This window comes from Stigmatopora nigra, chromosome 14 (assembly GCF_051989575.1).
Source record: "Stigmatopora nigra isolate UIUO_SnigA chromosome 14, RoL_Snig_1.1, whole genome shotgun sequence".
NCBI classification, from domain to species: domain Eukaryota; kingdom Metazoa; phylum Chordata; class Actinopteri; order Syngnathiformes; family Syngnathidae; genus Stigmatopora; species Stigmatopora nigra.
The window spans coordinates 7,306,942-7,333,336 of NC_135521.1; the positions used below are offsets into that span (position 1 = coordinate 7,306,942).

Sequence of the window (26,395 nt, forward strand, 5' to 3'; positions counted from 1 at the left end):
TGTCAAATCAATAGCTTGATGTATTTTTATGAAAAAAGGTACAGACAAGTGCAACGATAGCAGCTTGAGTTCAGTCCTACCTAAGCCCTTCATAATAAAAGACATCTTTCACCTTGTCTTTTTAGGTTGTTAAAATCTGAACAGGTGGTTTTCCTTTAAGGAAATATTAAGGGTGCAGATAGATATTACATTAAGTTTTGAAGAGAAAATGACAAACTATATTTAAATGAGGCAATGATGTGCTGACACTAGGTGGACGGGTGTGCTTTCATTCCATTAAAAACAAGAATATTGGATTCTCTTGTCGAGAATAAATTCAATCTTCTGTGTTTGGAAATTTAGTTGTTGCGAATTGATTCTCACATTATTTCCCGGTTGATTGACAGCTGAAAATTGGTAACGTTAAGCATTTCATATGTTGGCAGGCCACTGACATTTGTTTGGCCACCGCCGCTATGTCAATATTGTTGTAGTGCTTCATATGAAGTGGCATTATACACCACACTGCGCTGTTTGTGCTGTGTTTTTTTTCCCTGACATCATTTATGATATATTAAAAAAAAGCAGCACCTCACCGTGTTTAATGCCGATATGATTGTCTTCCTGCGGGGAGGATCATGTATGTTCATAATCGGTGGCAGCCCAGTGCAAGTCTGGGAGGTGGAAATATATTATCTGCATGCTTTGGGGCACACTCCACCTGAACCTGCACATCACAGTAGGATTCATATTTTAATTACAACAAGACCTGCTCAAAACATGTGAGAAGCTCCAAGGTTGAATGCTAACATGTACATTATTTAAAATTAAATATTTTCAAATAATGTGTAATGTATAAAATAATATTGTAGCATTATGTCGTACATATTTTTTTCAAATCACTGGAGATTATCACTTGCCTTAGAAAGGGTTAAAGTTCTTAAAAAATAATTTAAAAAATGGAATGGAATGACCAAAAACAGTCACTTGGATTAAAGGTTTTAATTCTCAATTTTCAAATTGCTGTCCAAGGTACTGACCACTGTCCCTGATAGGGTTGCATGAACCTCACATATTTAACAGAAGTATTACATGTATAAACCTCCCAAATTTGGATGGCAAAAGAGCAGGCACTTGCTGTATAAAAGTGAGCCCACGTGAATTCTGCTCTTTTTCATGAACACACAATATAGTCAACGCCACCTGAAACCTCCGCGAATGTCTGTTTTGGTGTATATTTGGCCTGTGCACACAGGCAACGCCCATTGTGCTCACCTTGTATCGGCTGCTTATTTTGTGCCCCTCCAAACCTGAAAGCAAATGTTTAGATTTACTGTGTCCCATCCCTGATGTTGCACACAGGCCTGTATGGATCTCTGGCGCTTGCGTCAACATTAGCTCGTGGGCAGCAAGTGGATCAATACTAAGCCTCTCTGCACTCACTTTTTATCACTCATTGTGCTTGTGAATAGGTCAGTCTCCACCCTTAAAGATTAAACACTAACAGGGCGATGTTATCCTTAAATTTTTGTTCAAATACATTTGCAATCCTCTACTTCAAAAGGCCATCATTTCATTGACTATGTAATGGCTTAAATACGATTATGCCTTATTATATTTTACATGGTCATTAATCCATGGACAACCAAATGAATCACTTTAAATTTTAATATCAGATATTGTGATCATAAATTCTTGTCTTGCATATGTTTGTGAGTCATTGTGTTTTCTTCCCAACAACGTGATCAAAGTCTTAATATTTGTGTGAAAAACAGTACCAAAGCCCAATAGCATTATTAAAAAGGTTTCCATTGGTTGTTTGGCTACATCTAACCACCGTGACTCACTTTTACCAAAACGACAGACATAAGTCGATGATTTAGTTGCATCAAAGTTTTGTGACCCAAAGTAATGATTCATATTGCTGCATTGGACAGAATGTGGCAATGTGATGACGTCACATGTCTTAAATATGGTATGATTAAAAGGGGCTTTCATGGTTACAAATTGTTACAAATCATAAAACTGTGATGCTCCAATTACTGACTAGCCGTTTTCACGAGGTATAAGCCACTCCCAGTTTGCCAAGTAGGAGAAGCATTTAACAAAATGGCCACAAGGGATATTAATAGCATTTTGGACATTAAAGATTCACGTGCTTGGGGATGCAGTAGGGATGCAGTTGGGATGCTGAAGCATTGCAAGCAACTAATGGCTATAACAGTGCTCGTTTCACCCGAGGCAACAGGGTGGGTGGGTAAGTGAGAGGGTTGGAAAGAGAGGTGGGCTCAGGACCACCAGCTGCTAAGGGGCCTAGAAACAATGTCAAGTGGTGAATTGTCCTTACTCAAGACAATGCTGTCTGTGTTTAGATTGCATTAATCCTGCTGCAGTTTTAAATAGTTGAGTCTTAGTGAAATGTGTATTATGTTACAACACAGTTTAAATCGTTTTGTTCATTCAAAAAACTTAAATACTAGGAATAGTGACATATTTATTATTGTTGAATATTGTTATTTTATCATTTTTAGAATATAAATACATTTCTTAAAAATTAACATTCAATCAGAATAGATTTGTCGTCAAAAGCAGAAAAATGTGTTAAATGGGTCCTATTTAAGAGTAAAATAAGTGTATGAAAAAGTTAAAATATGTTCTCTGGGGTCACTCTCTGATAAAAAGTGAAGGATCCTAGTACTATCTAGTCCACAGATTCAAGGCATTTTCTTCCTGGCAACACTTCCAAGAGACAGCAGCACACTTCCATCATTCCATTTAACAAGGCAGCAAATCCAGGACAACCCCACGGTTTCAACGCAACTTTGCTCCTATTATAAGCATTACGACGGTGGAAAAATAACCGAGGGAAGAAGTCGGGTTGTGGTCTTCGTAACACTTCATTTACAACGCCGGGACTTCCACCCCCAATCACCACCGGGGCCTCACGTAATCAATTAGACAACGACAGCCCCCCACAGCTACTCGGCGCCATTGACATCAAACGTCGGAGAGATGCGTTTGAAGATCGTCCTGCAGAAGGCAAGGACACGCTTAGAGATTTGATGGATGTGCTTCTGGTATAGTACGCCAATGAACACCAAGGATGGATTCGAACAAAGCATAACAACAAACGAAGACGCAAACTAATCAATGGACTTCAATGAGTCGAGCTCAGCCCAAGCAACTGAAAAGCACCATTTAGCCACATTAGGCAGTCCAAATTCCTAAAACTATGTTTATTTTGAGGCAATCTATCTTGATAGGTTGATTTTTTTTATTAGGAAATTATATTTGCTGTGTTTACATGGATTTATTCAGATTAAAAGTCTGATAGAAGTAGTATACATCCCCATTTCGAGTATTGTGATCCAATTAAGACCCCAAATTATTAGTTTTTAGTGAAATTGTCATTTTCAGAGTGCCTGGAACAAGTAAAAATTTACTTTTTTCTTAAGTATTAACTCATTGACTTCCAATCAATTTTGGATGGATGGGCTGGCAGCAATTCTTTAACCCTTTTTCCCTCAGCTAATAAACATTAGAATTAAAATCACGTTGTCCTCGTCACCCTCGTGCGTGAATTAATACTATGCCATTATAACGCGCACACATTCAATCTTCTCCACAGAGTTGGCTGTTAAAATTTCCATATCTGCAAACATCATTAAAAGTTTCTCAAATTGGACTCATGCTTGCTTGTCAAATTTGTGAAGACGCTGTGTGTGTGTTAAATATGTGCTTACAACTTGGATTGAATTTGAATATAACGGACGGTTGAATAATGCAAACAATGTTTTAATTGGCTAGACGTGTCAAAATGGTGGCGACTACTGTGACCTTATTAACGCCAGTTTTAGGATGGAGAATTTTCTTTGTCATTGTATTCAACTTGCTTAGTAATGGATCTCATTTATGTGCTTGCATTTGCTTTTGTCTTTTCAGTTTACAACTTTTTTTCCAAAAAATGTGAAATCAATACAGTATCGGCACAAAAAAGCCACACAATGGTATCAAGGCTAGTAAATTGTGAGAAACCTGCATGACACAATCATGTCTGACGACTTTTATGACGATAACTATCAGTTCACATAGCTGGGGAAATATACCTCCTACAACATGGCTCAAGACACACATGCACACGTGTGTGTACTTCATGCAAACACCTGAGCTTCTGCGTCGTGTCTACAATGACAATCTGTACCAGGGATAAGACACAGAAATAATGACGTGTCCTTAGATTCTTTGAAAACATAGCGTGAGTAGTTCCAAAATAGAATAAAGAATACATGGGAAAAATACTCATTCCTGACCTGACAAAGACCCCCAATCCAACCTCTGCAACGTGAGTACTAATACTTAAACCAGATGTCTTTAACAGATAACAAATGTCAGAGGCAATCTGAAGACAGAACACCTTGTACAGTACAGACACAAGAGCGTCAGTTTAAAAAAGTTTAGCATCATTGACGGTGATGGACTTTAAAAAAAATTATATATATAGAAGACAGATGTTGCTGTTCTGAATTTATAACAGTATCATTCACTTTTATTGACTTGTTTAAAATATCTCGTATAAAATATATCAAAGGATCCAATATTGTTGCAGTATTTTCTGGTTTGAAGAGTATTTTTTCATCTTTCCGCTTTGCTGCATTTCCTGCTAATGTTTGTATGTATGATGAAGCTATAAAAAAATAACGGCACTGGACAATACCACACAACCAGGTTCCATAATCGAGAACAAAACTTTTTGCTGTCGGTATTTGCTATTTTGAACCTCCTGCAGAACTACTATAAGGCTCATCTGACTTGATCTTGACCTTGTTGGCCTATTTGAGGATCATCGCTTATGTGTCTTTGAAGGTTCGCCTTTATAGTTTATACATAGTCATTCTCTCAGAGTTGGGCCAGGAGTGTGCGTGTTTGAATGAGTGCTGGGGGGCTCTATTGGCTCTCCTCCCAGTGTCTCTAATGATTGATGAAGCTTGCGGTTCCACTGACAAGAGAGGCTCAGAGAACAACCAACAACTCGATGGCTACGCTTAACGGGGACAAGCCACACTCAAAAAGTACTTGGCAGAAAAAAAGGGGAAAACAGACCCTGGGCAAAAGGCACTACTCAGGTTGTACGGCCGATCAAATTACTGCCATTGGCCGTTTCTCCCACATTCCCCGGTTTCGCTTTGCTGTCTTACAGCCAAAGTCAGTGTCTCGACACCTGTTGCAAAAACCGTAAAGGTCCAAGGGGTTTAGTAGGCGACAAAGGCTGGACACTGAACTGAGATATTACAATATTATTTTAAAAACATAGCATGGTAGGCTGGTTGAACACTAAACTGCCCATATGTATGAGTGTGGGTGGTTGTCGCCTTGTGCCCTGTGATTGGCTGGCCACTGATTCAGTGTGTCCCCCGCCTGGTACCCATTGTTCTCCTGGATGGGCCCCAGCATCCCCCTACAACCCATGTGAAGATAAGCAGTTCGGAAAATGGATGAATAAATGAAGAGGGAGGATTTGATGTTTTCTTTGCGGCATTTTGAGTCAGAACAACCCTAACCAGGCCCAACTTTTAAAAGGTGGGCAACATCAAAATTGAGACTTAATAAAAACACATAAAAGTCTAGATAGATATTTCTTACAGTGTGGCTGCCTCATAAAAAATAATCTTTTTGACTTTTCTAGCAGCTGCCCAGATGTTTGATTTACTGCATTCAAGTCTCGCTTTCATTTTGCTATCAAATCCTACTTGGCAAAAAAAAAAAAAAAAAAAAAATCAACTGTAAGGATTCTCAGTGTACATGTGATGATATTTAAAGTGTCGGACCATTAACAATATATCCGGTTGCTGTTTTTTTATTGCCCCCCTCGTATCAAATTGTGGCGTCTAGATGCAGGACGTATTGCTCTTCCAGCAGCTTGGCGCCAGCAATGTAGGCCCACAATTCATCACTTCATTTGAAAAAATGAGGAGAAAAAAAAACGTCTGAGTACATGTATGGTTTGCTAAGTAATCAATACCGCAGACGCAGCTGCAGGCACCATAAAAGTCCTGGTGGGGACGGGGGTGCATGACAGTGACCACCACGCACACTAAATGCTAACTCAATGGTAAAAACTATGGTCTGCTGTCTGGCTCGAGAACCATTGCCCGTCTTATATAGCATTGAATTACAACAACAGTAAGACAGATTGTTAACTCAGGAAATATACAGCACTTAAATCTAACTGAGATTGTTTCAGTTGTCAGTGACTTATACTCAAAGAAGACTACTGATGACTGATTCAAAAATATATCAAACTTGCCCTTTTCACAGAATTCAAATTGAATTTTGCAGCAAAAGTAAAGAAATGTTTGACCAACTTGGATAGATTGACAAAGGAATCGGAAACTAGATCTCAAAAAGAGCATATCCCACAGCATCAATACGTTAATTTACTAATACTAATATCAGTGCGAGATCATAAATTTCCACAAATCTTTAAAAATAAACCACATCCAGACCCATACTTGCCAAATTCCAGACCTTTAAATGTAAACAAAAACCGCTCATTGGCGATGTGTTAGTTAAGACCAAAAACTACATTCAAAAAGTAAATAACAAAAGAAGAGCAGCCTATCTTTCATCAACACAATACCAACTGGCTTTCCATCGCCAAGGGACTCGGGACCCGAGTTGCTTTGACCATGGATTTCCATCCGTCCATTTCACAGAGAATAGCAGTGTTTTCCAGTTACCGCCAGGCTCACCTTTTTGGATTTTAATACTCGGGCTGCGTGAGCTTTAATATAGTAGCAGAGTGTCTGCCGAGCCAGCAGGTGCTATTTCAATCCTTTCATATTCTAAGTAAATCCCGAGGAAAGGTGTTGAGGGAGAGGGGAGGAAAGTAAGAAGAGGGAGGTTGTTCGCATCCTTTGCATCCTGTTTTACCCCACACACTATGCATAGTACATGATTGCAAGACTGCAGCATGGCTTTCGGCCAATTCCCACCAGAATTTTGCCAATTTTTTTGTCAGGATGACTTGGGATGATATCCATGTTTTTTTATTGCTATAATTTCCTCAAAATATTTAGTAAATGGTTGAGTTTAGGTGTTAAATTCTGATGAAATGGCCATTTTTTATATTTTAAATAGTATTTTCTACTCCAAACTTTGTGTTTGGCAAAGATTGCAGCAATTAAAAAATTAGTAGACCTTTCCGCATTCAGTTAATTTGAAATTTGAACGGTGCAAGCCACTTTGTTGCAAGTTTTTGCATAATTTGGAGGTTTGCTTTGGGTCATTGTTCTGTTGTCTGATAAAATGGCAGTGAAAATTTGACTAATTGCCTTCCTAATTCCAAATCTCTTCTACCCTGAGCAGATATTTAACTCTGCATGATCCAAAACAACCTTTTTCCTTTCAACATGCTTGACAGATGGCATCGGGCACTCTTCAGGGTAACCTTTAAGGTCATGGGGATTTTGAATAAAGTAGGATACATTGGAAAAAAATTAATTCTACGACTAGGACAGTGACATGAAATCATGCATTAACTATTGCTAGTATTTTATTTGTAATGGTGCTGCAGGAACAGACTTTTTTTCAAATAAAGCATTCTATTTTACCTTGCCAATGTCTTGCCTTCTATTGTATTCATATAACAACTCATCTGATGAAAAAAAAAGTGTATTTTTGTCTTTCATGTAAAGTCTAAATTGTTGCGCTTGATTACATTGTTCATTTCCTAAAAAGGAACAAACTCTAGGTGTTGCCACAATTAAAATGACATTATTAAATGTTTGATTTTCATTCTACTCTGTATCTGATTTGACATCCTGAATAATGTCTTTTGTTAGAAGATAACGGGCCGTGTGCTGCGCCTCCTGCTCTTAGCGTGACAATGTTTGGCCGCCGGCCCCCCGACATGTTTTATTTAATAATGTGGGAATTTTCTCCTGTTTTGCTTTCATTACATTCTTGGAGGCTGAACACGGAACCAGAAAGCCACTCTTCCTTCTATCTCAATGTGCTTTAAAGCCTCACAACTCCCAAATAGAGCATCAGGATTGAAAAATGGGAGGCTTTTGACACAATGTGTGCTTAATGCTGCGTCGTTTCTCACTGTCTTTTTTTTCTTGGCAAAAACCAACCACCCTCCGTGGCTGTCTTTCCTTATTGGTGACCACCCAGAGCAGGCCAGGAGCATAGTAGCTGCGGGGGCCGCAGATTTAGGCCACAAAAGAAGTAAAGCCCAAAGCTGCTGGGGGGAGTTTCCGAGGACAGGGATAAAAAGTGTGTTTTTGTGGAGGGAGGCGGGCAAAAGTGTTGGCGATGGGCCAATGCATCAATAAGACCACCTTTGGCTCTTTGAATGCTCCTATTTGGTCTTGGACAGCTCAAAAATGGGTTAATGCATTCAATTTGATAATAAATGACGGCTATTTAGTCATTATTTTTCAGTAAAAATCAAAGATCAGCAATTTAATATACAATCGTATAGCGGCCATTTAATCAAGAATGACATCCTGACCACACCATTCAAGTACAAGTAGATTCAAATACAGTATTTACTTATGTTAATAGTGGTGTTGTACAGATGTTTACAATAGCATCGATACCCACACAGCACTAAAATCGCCACAATGGTCAATAACAACCAGCCCAAGCTAGTTTGAGTGCAACCCTAGTACCCCTTTTCCTGTTAATATCAATTGTCAGTGTCAATTATGCATCTTTTTTGGGGGGGAGATTAAAAATAACATTATCAGAGAGAGCATGCCAAAGCAGATGTGCCCCAGAGGCACTGGGCAGGCAGGTTGAAGGTGCCGATGTGTGAGGGTTGCAATAGGAAAGGGGTGAAAGGTGGGCTGAAGGTCAGGGTTAAGCTAGGGAAGGGTAAAGGCAAAATTGGCCCAAACACAGCTTGAGGGCATATAGCAAATTAATTAGAGTTCACTGACTGTGCTATAGTTGACACATGCAAACATTAGTTGGAAGATGGAGTCCCCATATATTAGTTAATGTACTTTATTAATGAATTGTGCTGGTTTTTTTTACTAGCTGAGGACTCATTTGTTTTCATGTAGAAACAAGTAATATTGACGTTACCCAGGCAACAAATCGAAGCCGACGTCTGTACATTTTCCGCCCTTTTTTTTAAAAAAAATTCCCCTAGCGCGCAATTGGGCACCCTCCTTTATTTTCATCTTTTTTTTCCATAAAGATGTGGCTTGCTGGGAAAATGGCGACGGAGAGCGAGCCAGGATAACGCCAGCTAGGAGAAGGAGACCAGGAGACGGCTGGGAGCCTCCCGAGGCGCTCAAACACGCGTGAGAATATTCCAAATATTCATTATCAGCCTCTACGTTTGCTCCCAGTTGTATGATGAAACCTTAAAGCGGGGGCGTTCCCAGGGCTTTGGCAGGGCTCAATATCTCATAAAATCAACTGTCACCTGCTTCTTCATTGGTCGCTTACAAAATAACAACAAGAGCAACAAGCCGGCCCCTTTAAAGCTTCTCGATGCATTATTAATATTTTTGCTGCCCTAAACTCCGGCTGGACGCGAAACGGCCGAACCCGGATTAGCAGTGAAGAATTTAATATACATGCGCACGCACTGGCGCCGCGTCTGTTGTTGGTTAAAAAAAAGAGGATCCCCCCCCTTCATGATGGAGCCATGTGTTGTCATTTAGAGTCCTATTTTGCCCAGTTAATGGCTAGCCTCGCGGATTAAAGGCGCAAAATGCTCTGCCTCCAATCGTAATGTCATCACCCCATAAAAAAGCAAAGAAAAAGAAGACTGCTATTGTCTACATTAACTCATTGTTTGCCATTGACATCATTAGATGTTCATTTTGACTGAGTGGGGCTAAGGAATGAATGCCCCTCCCAGGCAAAATGAATGGAACGTCCAGCTCCATAAATGGCGCTGACAAATTAGCATTCAAGGCCAGTCCTTCCAGTTGAAATGAATTTGCCATTCATCAATGTCAATGTCATGCAATGAGTAAAATACTACAAAAAAAGGACTTCTTCAAAGTGGTCATTGGAGCTACTGATTGTATTTTCATTGTTTTATTCCTCTTATATCCATTCAGATAAAACGATTAATCTAAGGAGATATGCAGGAAAATATTTTACACATTTTAATGGAAAAAAAAAATTGAAAAAACAATATTTTGGCTCAAAAATAAATTTCACTTATTTAACTGTCAAAAACCCCAAACAAAAACTATACACTTATCTTTGATATTCAAAGAAAATATGTGTATGTCATTAAGGATTTGACAAATTTTGGTTAAATAAATAAATCTGACTAAAAATTGGATTTTTTTTTCTATCAAAACTGTTCGCTTAAAAAAAAAAAACATCAGACACAATTGGACTGAATCTATTCACTTTTTACCAGTGAACTGAGATGAGCACTGGCATTTAGAGGGTTTGTTGGCACTATTGATTAAATGTCATCAATGTCCTCATAAACAGTGATGTTTATTGTTGAGAATGAAGGAGCGCAAAGCAACACGGCTGGAGGTGACACTAAAACAACCTCCTCTCCGCCGCCTGGACAAATTTATGTTAACAAGCAAATTAGCCACAGCGGGACGCTACCGGGGCCCCCGATCAATGGGGGCAATATAAAAGTTGCTGGCCGCCCGCTGCCGCGGAAGCGAGCGCGGCCCCCGACAATAACCTCCGACCACACCAGACACAAAAGCAATCGACGCAGCGAAAGCGCTTCAATTTCCCCAGACGGCGGGGCGCTGTCACATCAAACTGGCTATTAGTCACAAATTCTGCTGCTACATAACCCAGCGCTCCCACCCACCCCTGGCCTTATAACTGTTCTCTGGGGGGAACTTGTCAACTTGAAAGTTGTGCCGCTGGCAAAAGGACATCTGCTTTCACTGGAGAGAGTGAGACTTTGTGTGTGTGTGTGTGTGTGTGTGTGTGTGTGTGTTGCATCCAAGGGGCTGACGAAGGAGAACAAACAGGACCACTTTGGAATTGTCAGGCCTCGTTAGTGACAAAGACAACAACAGCCTGGAGACAGCTCGACCCAGCGTGCGTACCGCTGAAAAGACAAACTCCCCCAAGAGAGGCTTTTTTATCTTCACAATTGTATGTTTGTCATCGCAAGGTCGCGCAGCATAAGGTTGTTTTTGAACAAGTCGCTGTCAACAAGTGAATGTTTGTCATCACTGAGATGCTGAGTTTAGTTGGTGTGGCTGATGAATACTTATTTGTTTTGGAGGTGGGGGGGTTCAGAGTGATAAAATACAGAGGCATAAGTGGGTTTTTATCAATGGACAGTGCTCATTGTTTTTTTTTATTTATAAAAAATATTTTGGGGATTTTTAAAAAAAAGATTGTAATATTCAGGGTAAAGAAATATAGAGTAAAATAAATTGATCAAAATAACTGTTGAAACAACCATGAATGCATTCCCTCACACAACTCACGCAAAAATAAGTCTGCATTAATTATTCAGCCCTAATACAAAATAATAAAAAATCTGGCTCTAACGACCAATAGATACTGGCTAATGTTGTGTACCAACCAAGTGTCAAGATGATCGGTTCATAAATGACAGGGTAGTACTTCAAAGTGTGTGTTCACAAGAACAACAACAACAGCTACTGCTTGAGTGAAGAAAACAGTATAACCCTATTCTCTTTTTTTTGTTGGCCATTGTTTTTGTCCTTTGACCTGAACATTTTAGTGGCCCACTTTGGCTTCAGACAGGCAAACGGCATTCTGCCCATCAATCAACAACAAGACTGCCTTCTCTATTAGATAATTGACTACTTTAATGTTTAATGTCTCCCCAATCAATGCCTCTTTAAGAAAAGTGAGTGAAACCCCATTGGAGGAAACGCCCCATCACTCTCACCCAGTTGGTCGGAGTAGGCAGGAACATGTCATTTGCTTAATTGACTCTGACGGGGAGTACTATATTCTTAAATGAGGCGGGGTGGGGCGGGGGTCAGATGGTAACCCATGAAATCCCCACTTCGCCATAAAGAGAGACGGCCGCCATGGAGACAAATAAGTTTCCACGTTTTTTTCCCGTTTAGGGGAAAAACAAGGCAACAATGTGCAAGCGATGATGTATTTAGAAGGAGATTTATGACTCGATTGCATTTGCCTCTCTGCGGAGGTGGAAGACAGACTCAGGAAAGGGAGGCTCCATCAATTTTTGAAGAAAGGATTTGGCACATTTAATGAATTCATGCTCCCCTCACACAGCCTTCTGTGCTGCCCCTCCAATATCAGCCCTTTTTCAGCAAGATGGGAGCTGAAAGTACTCCCCACCTCACACACAGACACACAGTGAACATTATAGGAGGCGCTCTGTGGGCGATCAATCACCAATCAGTCGTTGAGAGTACTCCTTCTGCTCCTGGAGGATGTTCTTCATTACTTTACAAGTGTGGATGTGTGTGTGTTTGTGAGAGGGTAATTAATGACGCCCGCCTGCTATTACTTTGGCCCCACGTGAGTATGCCTGTGCTCTCATCGGTTCCGTATTTGGTCGCTTGTTATACACCTGAGCCCCAGCACACACAAGAAAAGAAGACAATCTTCCACTTAACACAAGTCTGTCAATCATAAATGGCTAAGAACCTAGTTTTGAAGAAGGTTCAATTAGCTTTAGAGGGAGGAAGCACTAATATTTTCAGAACATGTGTGGATAAACTCCAATAAATTGATGAAAGAATATTTGACTCTGGTGAAAGCAAAAATTTGTGGTGGAGTTAGTGATTTTAGGTTGAAAGGTTTCTTAGAATTTAGGAATGTATCTTTGGGATCATTGGATCTGGGAGGGGTTGCCGTTAGGGCAATGGCTGCTAATGGGAAAGCTGCCTACCCGATGTTAAAGAATTTTAGAGCATTTAAGTAGGAAAAATTCTATTTTCATCTGTTAAAAAACAATTGGTTTTAGCGAACTGTTTTTCACTTAAAATTGTCTCAATGTATGTACAAACGAGCCTGATCTCATATTTCCACTGGCGCATCACTGCAATCTGTTTTGAGTCAGTAAAATTGTTTCCAAGCTTGAAATTCTGTGAAGCGACATTAGACCCTTCCACCCCCTTCCCCTTGAAAACAATTGACGTGTACACCCATCAAAAGAAGTGAAAAGAGTTAATGAGAAAAGGCAAAAGTTCCGGGTTACATTAACTGTTATAATAAAGTGAACCTTATTTTTCTTCTCTCTACATAAAAACAGAATTACCGATGCTAAGGTAATATTTTACAACCTGCACCTGGATACCAAATAGTAATAACGTGTGTAATAACTAAAGATTATATTCAGTAAGGTCTTTATCCAGCGAGTTTGGTAGCGCGGTGCAGCCTGGCAAAGGTTATTATGTTGGCTTGCTTGGCGCATGGTGACGGGGGTGGCCTGTAGCACATTAGAGCCAATAAATGTGCGTTGGCACTTTCTCAATTTCATGTAAAGCCCCCTTTCCCTCCTCTAACTCCAAGCGCTCATTCCTAATAGGGGATTCCGAAGGCGCCCATAATAAGTTGCGGGACTCGACGGTTTTCAGCCGCTGAGATTTTCTCAATGGAACATGGAGGTCGTTGTCTTATTATCCTCTAAGCTCATCATCATGTTTTGCTGTTTTGTGTGCACTCCTTTTTAACTGAAAAAAATATTAACAGTGTGTGTCCTTAAAATGCAAATATCAAAATTCAGGTATGATCTCCTTGGAACAGCACAATTTTGGGGTCTTTTACTGTAGCAACAATGACTGTGTAAATATGTCAAACTAATGGATGCTAGGAATAGCCTTGGGTTTAACATGTAAAGTTGAGTAGTCACTATAGTTTGGGCACCCTAGCAATGCCACTGTATTTACTGGATAGTCCACATCATCTGCCAACATTCCTTGTGGCCATTATGTGCTGACACCAGACGCTTTCAGCAGCTGCCCAATCGAACGACTCATTGACCAACAGATTGGAATTATTAACTGGGGGATCATCCATCCCACCACAGCCATGTCACTTCCAATATGCCAGGAGAGGAATGTTTTGCCTCCTCTTTATTAGCATTGTAATTAAGAGGCCAGCACTTAGTTGTCACTCAAAGCCAATTGTATAGCAAATCATGGCTTTGAGTATTGTTGCAGTTCTAATATATGAAGTACATCCACGTTAGTTGAATCACCTTCTGAACTGTTTGACAATTTACTAGGTTTTGGTCATGTTGCTTAGGCTTCATTTATGTATTCAAAGCAGAAAAATACATTTATTCCATGGTCCTACCTGTTGCATTATTTCCCCTCAGTCGTAGCTGATGTCAAATATTGATATAAAATGGATTTCTTGGACCACCAGCCACAGAGGTTATAAATAAACACGGATGTCGTATGGCAGCATGTCAGCCCTGCCGTGTTTTATGAAGCGACTTCTACACAGCCCAATTATGCTGCATACCCCATTTTGTTTGATTTAAGAAGCCTCGGCCAAGAGAGAGTCGCGGTGCGACGGGTAGGCAGCCATTGATTGAATTTTATGTGGTTTGTGGTCCTGAGATCTTAACGGGGCAGAATTTACAACCTGGGAATAATCGTGCTGTATAAAGTTCTATAGACTTCTGACATGTTTTTTTTTTTTTTTGCATTTGTGTAGGACCAATGGGGTAAAAATCAATATTGTTTCATTATATGTGAGCCAAATGCATATCTCTGCCTCCTTTCAAATACATATAAATTATTGCTATACGTGGGGAAGGATGATTTAATGCTAGGATTCAATAGACAATTGGAATGTACGGGTGTACAAACATATTGCCATTTATAAACTTTTACCAGCAGATAAAGAGAAAAAAAAACTAACATTTGCTCCTCCTCTTTCCAAGCTACACCCTCCTCCCAATTAGTTTATCAGTAGTAAATGTCCAATCATTCAAACTTTAAATGGACTGGATGCCATCAATGGCAGCCAAAACCCTAAAATTTAAATGTGTTGTTCTTCCTCTTGCCTCAAATAGTTTTGATTACATTACACTTTGCCCAATTAATGATTTAACATTTATCCTCTGCCAGCCTCGGACTTCAAATGGATTGCGAGTCTAGTCATTGGCTGACAATGAGTTAAGCAGTATTTGACTAAGCCATGACACAATTAGTCAAAGTGCCCAAACAGTTAGTTTTGAAAAAAATATTTACTTCATTTTTGCAAAAATACTTCCCATTACTAGTATATCGGCCAGTATCCCACAGGGCCAAAAATTGCCATCCTACAAAAGAGGAAACAAATATATGGCTGTATGTTATTTTTAAAAAAGCTATCAAACTTTCCAAAAAAACAGTTGAACTATCCACATAGCACTTTTACCAATTGAAACGTGCGGCGCCCAGATGTCATCTTAGCATTGCATGATTGCCTCCTCGTCCCTTGACCGGAGCAAATTATTGAATTTTCATCTCGCGCCTGAGGTCATATCAGGACCACTCAATTGTAGCCCGAGGAAGAACCGCCATTAAGGGACTGAGTCGAGAACACGTCTGCCTGTGATTGCCCCCTTCGAGCCATTACCAGCCGGCAGGAAGGCCCGCGCGCCAGTGGCCGGCAGACGTGCACGGCCCTCGCGCACACAGATATCAAATACGCCTTCTTGCCCCTTGCGACCTCCCCTCCTTCCTGCAGCAAGCAATTTACATGAGTTGAAGGGAGGTGACAGGCAGCAATCAGCTCAGGGGAATAAGGTGGGACACTCGCGTATTAGCGCCAGCCACACGCCGCCCTGCAGATTGCTTCTCCCAGGCCACGACCTACGACCCCGCCCCATATCAACCAATTGCCCTTTAGTATAATTATTTGGAATAATCTTTTTGGAGTTTGATTCCCTGGGAGATGGCTTGGACCACTCATTTATTTTTTGGTGGAGGAGGCTATGTGAGCAAGGGGGTGCTGTGTTAATAAATACTTTTTTCCCCTTCTCGTGGGGGGCTTCTGGCATCTCTAAGTGAAATACCCCAGGTTCTGGAGGTCAAATTTATCTATTTGGTAGCCAGACGCGGCAACGGTGCAGGGCGGTCGAGGAGCGTCTGCAAATGTCATTACTTGCTGATGATGTTTTATTGATACGCTCATTGGATGCGAATAACCTCACATTGTTTAGGGGCCTCATTAAAAAGGAATGAGGCGAACCCACCGATATTTAACAAACAGCTCGCTCAGCCAACAAGTGCTGATACGTGCTGAGGATTGTGGGTAAAATTAAGAAGGCAAAAACTCAACCGTTCACATCTATCTTATGTTATGGAGTGTATGCATAGGCTCAAAACATAAAATTTTAGTTTGATTTTCAACCCTATGAAAAGATCAATTATGCAATATGTAGAAATTAAACTAAAAAGTACAGATAACAGTTAAAGGACGAAAAAATGAAATCCTTATTTAACTTGATTGTTCTTTAAAATGAAATGAATAATAAAATGTAAAAGATTCTTGTATGAAAATGTCTGCAATTTGAAGATGCCATTTACGTGGAGCAGATGAGAACGGCCTACACATCGCCCAAGAAAAAATGGCCAGATGCATTTAATTTTTCTCACATTCAATTTTTTATATAACTTCATCCCAGGGTGAAAGTGCTTGTCCAGCCTCTAGTTTACTAAAGTCACTTACCTTTGGCAAGTGCCATAGAACATTTTAATTCATTCCGACAGAGATTTTGACTGTCTCATATAGATCATTTTTCTGAAATTTAAATTTCTAAACCCTCTAAGATAAATTTCAATCGGTCTTCCTATGCGTCATGTGAAGTTAACCTTGTGCGTGTTTAAAAATGAAAAAGTTCACCTTTTTGGGAGCTTCATCAGGAACCCGCTGACCTTGGCCTCCCCGGAGGGAGCTCTCCTCATTCCATTTAGCGCTTTAATGGTGGGAGGCACCCGCTCAACCACCCATTTCATTGTGTCCCACCTGTGACTGACACACACACACACACACCCGCACATCAAATACAATCTCCACAGGGGGTTAACGTCAACATATGTAGCTGTCACACATAAATGAGGTGGATGTGTGCTTTGATGGCAAAATAAGCATTCAGGTTAATATATTTTTAACCGTTTTATGATATTGATCATGATAATAATGATAATAAGTTAAGAGGATACTTAGGCTGTGATAAGATCACGTATACTATTGATAAATGAAGTGAAATTCAAGGCCATGCAGAGATTTGTGACCAAAGTTCAATACTGATGATTGAATTTCTGTGACATCTCGATAACACTATTTTGCAACATTACTAAAAATGAGGGTAAACATAGTATTTTTTCAGGGGGCAGTGTGAGGCCATTCCTTCTATTTAACATTGAAACTTTCGACTAGGATGCACACAATCTCTTTTGTGTTCATATCAAAGCAATAAATGTGCACGGGTCCTCTAGCTGGGGTCCGCGCTAAAGCCGGCGCTCAGTATTCACTACCGCGTCTCGGCCCATCGCCACCATCTTGTCTCCTCTTTCGCCTGACTCGCAAGGAGACGGGGGCGAGGAAGGAGGCGGAGGGAGGGCTTACCGAGTCAGGGTCCACGTTTGATGTGTTGATTGGGAGCGAGGACGGCAGCTGCACTCCTTAGTGTCCCTTGGGAGAGACGGCAGCCTGATAACTGAATGAAGATCTCTCGTGCTTCTTGTTAGGCAGCACGGCCCTCACGCCGCGCCCGCCGCAATTAGTTGGCGGCGGGGCGGCTTTAGCCATCCCAAGATTTCCTCGAAGCGCCCCAGGCGCCGTCCTTGGCCCCGCCGGCCCTCTTTACCACTACAGAGGACATAGTCGAAATCCAGTAGCCAAGGGAGGGTGCAGATGTGATCCTCGTGGCGTTTTGGGATGTTGATTAAAGCGAGGTGTGTATGGTGTTCACTTTAATACTGGTTTCTTTGCTTTTCTGCACTTTTCTCTGTGGACAAGAGACAGAAGAGTCCATTAGGCAGCTGTCACGTGAGATTTGTACACAGGCAGGCAAATTCTAATTACATTTTGTCTACAGAAATTTGACTCAAAAAAGCTGACTTGTACATAGATGCCACCAAATTATTTGAAAGGTTGTATATTCATCGCCAGTGTCATCCCGTCACCTTCACTAATGCTACGGCAGTGATGTGACGTCAATAAATTTGTGCCACCGCATGATGAAGCGTTCTATATATATGAAAATGAGCCAACTCCTCTGGGGAGATATCAAGGAAAAATGAAACTACAAATGTGAAGCTTTGGAGTCTAGCTGAGAGTGTGGATGTGGTGACAGCAAAATGGCTGCCCTTTTCTCACAAAGTGGCACTGAGGATCAGAGGAAGAGTTATAATGGCCAGAATGTGGGGCCCGGCGGGTGTGTCGCAAACGTTCTCTTAGCCGTAAAACAACAGGCGCGGTAATAATGTAAACCCGCTAAATCCACCCAGCGCTGTCCACTTCAGTTGCTGTTTTTCTTTACTGTTAATGCTGGGATGGATTGTCGTGTCTTCAGGTGTTTACGGTCAAAGCCTCTTATTTGTTAAGGTATTGACTAATGTCGTTCACACATGAGGCTGTGTGGTTTTGGCCCATGTCGATACTCTACCGATAACACTTTTTTCTCCCCCCAAATATATTTTCCCTTTTAATACTAAATTATAGCAAAAAGTGACTAAATGGCTGCTTCAAGTCAAATTGGGACAATTGTGAATTCCAATTGACAACATGTTCAAATTTAAGTCCATTTGACTTACTATGTGTCCTTTTCTGTGGCACTATGGTCCAATTTTAGACTTTTCTGAATGAATTTCACAGGGTTAAAATTCTGGAATTTTTCAAGCATAACTAAAATTGCTTAATTTTTAATCATGTTCTAGTTGAATATAATTTCACATTGATCAATAGAGTTCCAATCCAATCCCTTTTTGGTGCAGGCCTTAGTGAACTATTTTTTCATTCCCATGGACAAGGGGAGTTGTATGAAGAAAATATTTGTATTTATTTATCTTTTTACATTATTACTATATTAATTATGTCAATAGAACAGTGGTAGTACAAAAAAAAGAGCATTTTTTTCCCGACAAAGAAAACTAATAACACACAATTGTGCAGCCACGGTAATAAAGGCTAGTGGGCAATAACAGCTGGGCTTGTCTTTCTTTCTCACAGCAGAATGGAGGCCGAGTGTTAGTTAATTAAGCTCAGGGGTGAAGGCGATGTATTTGTGGGAAAGAATCCAATTATTCTCCCCACCACCTCTCAAAATAGAGAAAAGGGGAGGCGTATGTGACCACAAGCAGCACGATGCGGATGATGAAGACGATCATGATACCACTTACAGCCACTTATACGCCAACATTAGACAATCCCCGGTCACCCCCGTGGCCTCGGACAGAGAAAATCATGCAGGTGCTTTGTTACGGCTGGGAAAACGGTGGATATGTAACAAAACTTAAAATAAATTGGCCTTTGGATAATCACAGCTTCAAAGGCAAAAAGAAGAAAGGTCGGTATGGAAGTAAAGAAGCAATTAAAAATCTAGAATACCACTTCATAGTCACCGTTTTTACACAATGTGGCTAACCTTAAGCTGACATGGTTTCCTCAACCGGGTATAATTGAGGCAAATGGTCAAATAATAAACTCATCTGATTATTATTAGAATATTTTTTTGCTTTATAGTACCACAAAGCTAATTGTGGCCAAATGGCCGATTTATTTACTCAAGTCAGTTCAACGAGGTTTCATTTAATACCAGTTATTTAACATCTTAATGCCAACATAAAAATAAAATAAATAGCTCATCGGCTGCCACTGATGACAAAATGGATGTCCGTGACAGTGAATTACAACGCCAGTCATCCCAGTTGGATTGGATTAAAGTTCCACAATGGTGAATTTTGACACAGTAAATAAATGATAGAATCTTATGAAAGAGTACTCAAAAGTAGATGATCAAGACACAGATAGTACATTGTACGCTAAGAATAAACTATGCAACGTTGTGCATCTGCATAGGTGAAACCAAAGGAGCAAAGATTGTAAAGAAAATAAATACGTATAGGAGTAGACTCGTCTTTACCGTGTGATGATTTCCAATTTGTAATTGAAAGTAGGTCAGGAGGACGTATGACCCAAAGAACATGATTCCAATGAGATTTTACCATACAAGTTCAAACTGGAGGTGCAAGTGAGGGAGAGGAAGAGAGGGACAGGAGAGCCCTCATATTAGCAAAATAATAATTAAAAAGAATAAATAAGTTTTCCATTCTGGCCACATGCCGCTGTTTTGTGACCACAATGCGGGTGCCATTTCACTTGGGATTTATGCATTCGTGCGGCCACAAAAAGACACACCGTGTCTTTCTCCACTCCTCTGGGGACCCCCATGAAGTGGCCGGGCCCCTCCTAATCTGTGCCTGGCGAGAACTCACTCCTCTCTCTCCCCTCTTGAACTTTGTCTTTGTGCGGGGTCACCCTGGCCGGGGCCACGCGGGAACGCACCTCCTCGGCCCCGGCGCCTTAATCCCGCTGAGTCGATAGATGTTGGAGAACTGCTCATTTCAATAAATGGAAAGTGATGCGGCACGCGCACACACATTCACACACGCAGCGGGAATGTCAAACACGCTCAAAGATGTGCACGCTCATGCTGGGGGCCACAAATATGGAGGTTGTGGTTAAATGACAGGCAAGCGAATAGAACATTCACCAGCTCGATGCCCCGATAAGACCTTATTTACATTTGACAGCACGCCATTGATTTCTTCCTCTTTTTTGCCCTTTACAGACAGCTCAGTCTGCAGACGGGCTAGCAGCAACCCTACTACGCGTCTCCAGTCGAGCCACAAACTGTCTGTCAAAAGTTCCCCCACGTAACATAAAAAGTATAATTTAAGTTCAGTTCATTCGAGTGAAAGAACTCAAACTTAAGTTTGGTATTTTGTTTTAAAAAGAACTTTCTAAAGTACTATACTTATCGTGGTACTTTAATTTATAAGAGAAACATCTTAATTTCCCAAAAGACTAATTGATTTGACTAGCATGCAAATATTTAAACTATGATTTTTATCTCATTTTTTGTGTTGTTTGTCATTGGCTGCTAAACAAAGACACTACTTTTAATGGGAAAACTGGTAAAAACCTCTGGTAATATATTTTTACAGGTCCTTGTGGAATCATATTGATAACTAATTAGGGTATAAAGTAATATGATAAGTCACCAGAACAATATATTGTCACACCCATAGTCAAAACACTGAATTTAATGTTATGATGTATTAATCATGTGTTAAGGACTGACGATAATGGACAAAGTGTATCAAAAGTCAAGCCATTACCTGCAATAAGATTGCCTAGTTGTTTACAATGTCACCAAACATGAAAGCAGCATCACAGTGAATATAAATGACTCGATTAGTACATCAGCTAAATGAGAAGGCATCCATTTGTTTAACTCTCATCTGAATGTCATCCTCGGCTGATTTCCAATAATCAATGGCGAGCGTCCATTAGACCGCGGAGCCGACGACTTGGATAAACAGCGGCGGAAATCACCAGATAAAATGTCATTCGCCGCGCCGGCATCGTCATTTCGATAATGAAGCTCTTTTAGGCAAGTGGCGTGAAGTTATTTCCGCGCCGATCAATACGGATGGTAAAAAATGAGTCGATAAGCGTATGCGTAAATTGATTTCATCTGCTTATTATCATATAAAGCAACCTGGTAAATATGCAAGTCATTACCGGCTGGTGACGAGCCTTGGAAAGACGATTCTCAGGAGAATTTAGTATAATTTAACACATAAACAAATACATCGTGATTAGGAGTTAAACATGGGAGATCTTTAAGCTGTCATTGCTGAATTAGAGTTAGAGCTTTTTATGTAATTGATCCAAGGCTATAGCGATTTGAAACGTTTTAAACCATCTATGCAAGGTTCTGGGAATGGCTTTTTGATAGTTTTTAAGAATATTCAAATTAATTTGAATGTATTTTTGTAGTTCTTTTTTTAAGAAAAAGCCCAGTATCTTCCTCATATAATTTTTAATGCATTTTTTTTTACTTCTATCAATTGGTCACCTTCATTAACACAAAACGAAACTCCCACAATCAAACTATATTGTCTATGTCGAGAATACGACACAAATCGTTGAGGAGAGGAACACATCTCGAGTCCTACGCTGTCCACGAGCGCCACCTCCACGCTTTTTTTAAAGACGCGTCCCGAGTGGAGCGTTTTTTCCCGCCCGAGCGGAGGCAGATCCGCGATGGATCCAGACCCTTTTTAAGCGATCATCCTTGTATCATAACAGATTAAGGGCCGCTGCTGCTCCGGATTAGGCCTAATCTAACCTTTATCCGCTGCCGTCTTCACCTGAAACCAGCGGCGACCGGGAAGTCAATCGACAAGGAGGTGGAGGGTTGGCGGGTGCTACACGGTGACACTGATCTCCTTCTTTGCGCTCTCATTATCGGGATTAAGAAAAACACTTTTGAGTAATTATTTTGCGCATCGGATAAACATTAGGCTTGCGCGGATTTAGCCCAGCTTTTGACATGGAGGAGATGCGAGCGGGCTCATATCCAGACGAGCAGATGGAGAGGACGACCAATCATCATTGAACTTTTTTTTAGGGAAAAAAAAGATATTTAAGGTTTTTTTTCTTTTATTAAAATATCATTGACAGCCACCTAATCGTGCATGGGTTTTTTTGACTGACCCTGGTGTAGGCTATGTGGCTTCGATTCCAGCTTTGTGGTTGTGTAATTGTGTGTCTGATGCCTACAATAGATTGACGTCTAGTTTACGGTGTAGTCTGACTTTAGCCCAAAGTGAGCTGGGATAGGCTCCAGCACACTGCGACCCTGACAAGGATAAGCCTTATGAAAATGAATGAAAACTAACAAAGTGAGGGATTTTTTTTTTGCAGTTCATCCAAGTGTATTTGCAATTCATAAATAATATGTTGAGACTCTTATCAGATTTCTTTACCTTAAACTACCCAGATTAAGATAAATTTGAATTGGCAGTGGTAAACATATCATGATGTTGAAAGTCTAAGGGACTCAAAATTGAACATGAGGACAGCCATTTTGGTTAGAGGTGGGCAAACTGGTCCTCGAGGGCCATTGTGGGTGCAGGTTTTTGTTCCAACCGATCCAACACAAAAAAAATTAACCAATGAGGTTTCAGTTGAAACAAGAAGCATCTGAATACAATACACTGATTTCACTTCTAAAATGCTAGATTGGTGTAAAGGTTTCTTGCTTTAGGTCGGAACGAAAACCTGCACCCAATGGGGCCCTTCCTGGAATAGTTTGCCCACCCCGGCCTCGGCAGGGGCTGGGCTCGTTGGACCCATCCAATTTGGGCTAAAATCTTTAAGTGTGGCCCTAAAACTAGTATCCGCACTAAAATGATGTTATCGTCGGCGAGGAGTGCAATAACGAAACAAAAAAGAAACAGGGCGATGCTTTTATTACTTTATGAGACCTAGTTTTCAAAGGCCAGATGCTTTTTCTGCCATTATATTAACAAATACCATTTTTAAATATTATCTCAATTCTCCATACTCAATTGACATTCCAGCATTATCGTCACTTCCTATGCGAGTCAATAGGACAAAAGTCAAATTTAGTCTCCGGCATGTTTATGCTGAACGACTCGCACGTCAAGAGTCAAAGTATCAAAAGGCGCTTTGTTTACACCAGCTGCACTTGATTAGCAAAGGCAACACTTGCATTTTGAAGAAGAAATGGCGTTGACTTAGTCTCTTGTCTTTGCCAGGCAAAAAAGGTCAGCCAGCGCTGGATGTTTGGAGAAGGCATTAAAGCAACATAAAATGTTGCTTTACCCCGCCAAAGATGTTTGAGGCTTGATTGGCCACAGCTGGCTTCCGTGCGAGCGACTTAGCACAACGAAAGCCTGCAGAGCGTGACTGTTAAATGTCAGATCACCTTTGAATGGAGCTTTCGGGTTTTGTGGACAGACTTTTGATGAGTTTGGCAATTTCTCCGAGTTTCGGCAATTGATTCTGACAATGCTGCTTTCTGTTTACCATCCCAAACCACAGTTTTACCAATTGGATTATAGACTACAGAATGTTTAAACGGTCATTGGCTGCCATTTCAAATAGTTTGGACGTCTACCAGTGATAAAATCAGGATTGGATGCCAATCATCATCTTGGGAGTTCAAAGCAATATGTAATAATTGAGTGATGATGAACTGAGTCATGAGCTAATACGAATCTCATTTTTTACAATTACACACAACAGTGAAAACCTCCGAGTCGTGCTTATGTTGGGGCTTTGACTCGCAGAGTCGCATCCACATCAAAGCTGAGGCAACATCTGCTTGCGGGTGGAGGCCAGGAGGAAGAAGGTCAGATAGGAGTTTAGGTGGGCACTAGAGGTCTTCATCAAAACAGGCGGTGGGATGTCAGAGGTGAGCGTCATAGTCAGTTTTTGCTTCGGTGTTGGAAAATTAGCGCTTAACATTTATCTATGCCTGGATTCCAATGCTAAACTGTCACGCTGTGTGTTTTGTAGGAACGGAGGCCCCCTGCAGTCAAAACTTCACAGTATAATTGTAATGTTTCTTTTTGGCGTGTTTTATTACCCCAAAAAGTATACAGAAAGTTTAATTATTCTATGAGATGCATTTTCTGGCAAGGTAATAATGTTTGCTATTTTCAATTGTGTTATTCATGAATTGCTTGTAATTCTTATTTTACTGTGAAATTACTGTTTTTCTTAATATAAATACTTCCCTCATCTGATTTTTCCTTTTTCCAAGCCCAGTTTTTGTGTCACAATTCCACAACTTGGTTTTATAATCTTTCATTTTCCCCCAGTACTGACGTGACAAAGACATAAATAAATAAGTACGCAGGTAATTCAGAGCTTGTGTGCTTCGATGGGACACAAATGTAAAACGCTGAGATCGTGTGTGTGTGTGTGTGTGTGTGTGTGCCTGTGTGTGCACGTGTCAGTGCACACAACCTCTCGCAAACTGTGGCCGAGTCATCCTGCCGAAGATTGCCGGCGGGCCCCCTGGGGTCAGAGGTGGGCCCTCTGAGGGAATTGTCCCTTTTAAAAGGTTATCAGGGTCTGGCTGTGCTGCTGTGATGTGATTTCAGTTTGTAATTGTCTATGATTGAAATAATATATCATATCAAACAAGCTCTGAAGGTCATCTTTTTCCCAGGCTTGCTAACACCCGCATCCCCAAACAAAACCCCTTCTCCATTTTCTTCCTGCACGGCGGCAAACGGGAACCTATTTCTTAAACAGATTGGCAACGGGACTAAGAAAAATGCATTTCCTCTTCAATATCAGCCATGAGTTGCTGAAACTTAGGGCTAAAAAAAATAAAAAAAAAAATTTAAATGGCATAAAGCAATATTCATTTTGAAGAATTAAAAAAAAAAAGAAGAAAAGTTGATATTTTGGCCACCTGTGTCTCATAATAGCCAAGCCAAAATAGCACTTGGTTAGTTTCTTCTTCACCTTCATGGAGAGATTTAGCAATTGCCCAGCGGCATGTCTCGTCCCTCCCTTGTGATCGCTTCTACCTCCAACAGAGCTTTGGGAACACCACTTGGATAACCTTCTCATGCCGCCTGGGCCATTCGACACAGTCTGAGGTCAATGGCATCGGGCTGCTTTTATTGCACCTCCACCAGCCCGCATAGAGCCCCCTACCCTCACGCCCATGCTCAAAATCACAAACATGCAAGCCTCCCTGGGTGAGGTGAGTACAAAATTTGGCCTCCCGGGCACACAGGTCCTGACCTTTATCAACATCAAAAAACCTGTTTGGAGTCAAATGTGCCAAAGCTGCAAGAACGGGAATCAATTCTGGGTCTCCTTAATTTGCTGAGTCAGAAGCCAGAAATCCACTAAAAAGTTTGCTTACAGAGTGGCAGAAAATCATATGCAAATTTTTTACACCGATGCTAATATAAGTTTAACATCATCATTTAATGGCCTAAATTATATTTGTTTTTTTAGGAGAATACTCATTAATAGCTTTGCCTTTTTTTTCAGAAGAATCGTTTTACAGATTTACTTCTTTTGATTCAGCACATCTTCCCTTCCCACAGTTTTAGTGGCTCTTCATCAGCGCAATTTGATTCCACCGCCATGTTGACAATGATGGAGATGAAAATAATCCCCCCTCCAACACTCCCGGCCGACAGCAAAATTTCCCAGTTGCATCCATCGATCGGTACCAGTTATTTGCCGCACGGATCAGTGGCGTGATTAAAAACTAAAAACTAAACACAAGCACCTGACTTACCTCATAGGGAGAGAAAAAGGTCAGGGTTGGAGACTTTGACAGGATGGGGTTTGTTTTGGATATGATGGATTTTCACTTATTGCAATTGCAGATTAGTGGGTAATGGTGGACATTTGAGGATGAAGGGTATAAATG

The 26,395-nt window shown here is 40.7% G+C and overlaps 1 long non-coding RNA gene across 1 annotated transcript in view; it reads right to left on the reverse strand.

Annotated features, from left to right (window-relative positions):
• Positions 1-575: 575 nt before the first annotated feature.
• The window catches only part of LOC144207744 (uncharacterized), an 84,987-nt gene continuing 59,167 nt past the window's right edge, over positions 576-26,395 (reverse strand). Inside the window, exons 3-5 of the long non-coding RNA XR_013328779.1 lie at positions 17,518-17,899; positions 16,792-16,920; positions 576-706 (exon numbers count right to left, since the gene is read on the reverse strand). This is a non-coding gene — a long non-coding RNA (uncharacterized LOC144207744). The remainder of the gene's footprint in view (positions 707-16,791; positions 16,921-17,517; positions 17,900-26,395) is intronic.